This window comes from Pinus tabuliformis, chromosome 4_2 (assembly GCF_031772625.1).
Source record: "Pinus tabuliformis cultivar Carrire ecotype Pingquan chromosome 4_2, CPIR1, whole genome shotgun sequence".
In the NCBI taxonomy this organism is placed as follows: domain Eukaryota; kingdom Viridiplantae; phylum Streptophyta; class Pinopsida; order Pinales; family Pinaceae; genus Pinus; species Pinus tabuliformis.
In genome coordinates, this window is record NC_142304.1 from 967,527,535 (window position 1) to 967,530,506 (window position 2,972).

The following is a 2,972-nucleotide window of genomic DNA, read 5'->3' on the forward strand; positions in this document are numbered from 1 at the left end:
AAATCTTTGGCCACCATGTATCATTCATGAAGCACATAAATATTTATAAAGAAAATTGTTTCAACTTTTGATAAGTAAAATCATTCTCCGCATTAAAATTACCTGAATCTTCACGCACCGATGCAGCTTCATAAGTCGATGTTTCAGTATCTTCAGGTATGTTTGAGCGAATTAGGCGTGCTTCCAGAACTGTTGTTCAATTTGATGAAGTTTTCCACTGGATTTGAGGTCGGAATTTGCAGTCCACGCAGAGCGTAATGTAGATGGATTTCTCGCTGCTAATAATATGGAGTTGGGGGAGATTATCAACATTCCGAAAGAGAGGCTTCAATCGTGGTCTCTTGGGTATAGAGATGGCGCTGCTGCACTGTCCAATTTCACTTCCGCTACTTCCATTGGCTGCACCTGCAAGTTTCATTTCTCATCCAAAACATATACATTTACGAAAAGTAGCAGTTCCCAAGTTTCGAAGTGCTCCACCAACAGTTGCACTTCTTAATTTGAATCCTCCTCCCTATGATTTTGATGCATTAGAACCACATATGAGCAAACAGACTTTGTCTTTCCACTGGGGCAAGCATCATCAAGCTTATGTTGATAACTATAACAATCAGATTAAGGATACAGAGCTGGCAGAGTGTACCTTAGAAGACATTATTAAGAAAACATATAACAACGGTGATCCTCTTCCAGTATTTAACAATGCTGCTCGGGCCTAGAATCATGAGTTCTTTTGGGAATGTATGAAACCCGGGGGTGGGAAAGAGCCTAAAGGAGAGATCCTTGAACTTATAAAAAGGGACTTTGGTGCTTATGATGAATTTTTAAAGGAATTCAAGCAAGCATCAGCAACACAATTTGGCTCTGGTTGGGCCTGGCTTGTTTTAAAAGACAATAAACTTGTAATTGAAAAAACTCCAAATGCTCTGAATCCTCTTATCTGGGGTCATAAGCCGCTTCTGACCATAGATGTTTGGGAGCATGCGTATTACCTTGACTATCAGAATCGACGGCCAGATTACATATCGACATTTATGAATGAGTTTGTTTCCCGGGACGCTGTCAATGCTCGGCTTGATCGTGCCAAGGCTTCTGCAACATGATTGGTTTCTAGGACTTCAGCTTTTACATCTCCTGACATTTATGCTCTGCATACATTACGAACAAACTCACACGAATGCGCTGAATTGTTCATCCATAGCGCATCACTAGATTTTACCGCTGGCTGTTTTAGGGAGCGAGTCTGTCACAAAAAAACCTTCTTGGGAATCTTGAAGGCAGCTAAATTCTTCCTGCAATTTCCAGAGCAATATACTTGCAGATTCAAACAAAATGCAGAACAGGTATCTTTCAGCTTTGATACCACATATTGAAAATGAAATTAACTCAGACAAAAGATTAAGCACACATAAAAAACAGATACAAAATATTGGAAGAAAAAGGCTGAAGCCTCATGCTTCCTCATGTATTATCTCTCATTCATACATTAAAATAATTGAATATAGTGTTACAAATAAATAGATGAGAGATAGTGTTCTCAAGATAGTGCGTGCTATCTTAGACACTTTTGGTTGAGATAATTTCTCCTTTGGTTGAGATAATTTCTCACCAGACACACACCAATATAGGAGTTACCTAAACTAACTCCTATCTTAGAGGAACAACCCAAGAGTTAGGCACAAATTCCTAACTTGGAATATTTAATTAATTTATTTATTTTGGATTTATTATTGTTTTGTGAGAGAGGCTAACACAAGCACGTAATCTAAAAGTGAATGAAGATCGATTTAAACCAAAACATTGATGCTTTAAGGATTTGGGACCAAAAAGATATCCTATTTTTTTATTTTATTGTTAGGTATGGAGCAGAGTTGCAAGATCTCTATTGCTTCATCATCCATGCATGTAATATTTGCACCAACATCTCAACATACTCGTTATTTACAAAAGAAAATTTCCATACTACTGCACCCATGGTTTAAAATAGAAGCTTCTCGCCTCGGATGCATCCACACCCAACTTCTATAGAAACGAAGAGAACCAGCCTTCCATCAAGATCAAAGAACTCACTAGAAAGAGACAGAATGAATAGATAATAAGCTTCCCAATCACGCTCTTCCTTGACCACACTTAGCTAGAATTCCTCGACCACTCGTGAGACTTCCTTCCCGGGATCAAAGAATCTAAGCAATCAACTTGGCATTTCAAGAATGAATGAAATAATAGTCTTTGTTTCCTGCCTCATGAACAATGTTTATTTAGAAAATCTGAATAGCCAATTCCCAGTATACCTGTCATGTTCCTCTATGATCATATCCTCACGAATTTGAAGATTAATGGGCTTCTCCTTCCTGACTGGTATGCTTCTATATGCTACTGGTGTCACAATGAGATAAGCAAGCAGATTCAAAATTTGAAGATTATTTGCATCTTTGCAGGATATAGTCAATTCACTGGGTAATATCTAGTGAGTCAGGGTTCAAATATTTGTAGTTAATTTTCATTAACTAGGTGATTTTCAAAGATAACTAGTTAATTTTTTATTTTCTTGTAGGTGGCGGAAAATGATTTCCCGGTGCTTTTGTGAAGCCACCTTTTCACATTAAAACACCTCACCATCCCAAAACCCTTACAGCATGGTGTTGTGGTAAAAATACAACACCCCCCATTATTGATGCGTCCGCTTCGAATAATGGGGACCCTTTCTATAAAAATTTTGGCTAAGCACCTTTTTTATTTTTATTTTAATTGATTGCCCTACGCTTTCGTTAATTTTTAGTTTTCTTTGGATTCTTGTTTTGATTGCTTTGTTAGAATCGATTTTTTATAAACTTCTCATTGACGCTTGTTTCGCCTCATTTGGTCAACTGGTTTGAAAATGGCACTCCTTTGAAATCTCATCATTTATCTAGCCTGGGTTAAAAATGCATAAAATGTACAATATCGCATTTTGTAAATAAATTTGTCCAATA

General features: G+C 37.3%; 1 pseudogene; it reads left to right on the plus strand.

The window, feature by feature from the left end:
- Positions 1 to 288: 288 nt before the first annotated feature.
- On the plus strand, positions 289 to 1,103 carry LOC149172854 (superoxide dismutase [Fe], chloroplastic pseudogene; annotated as a pseudogene).
- The last annotated feature ends 1,869 nt before the right edge of the window (positions 1,104 to 2,972 follow it).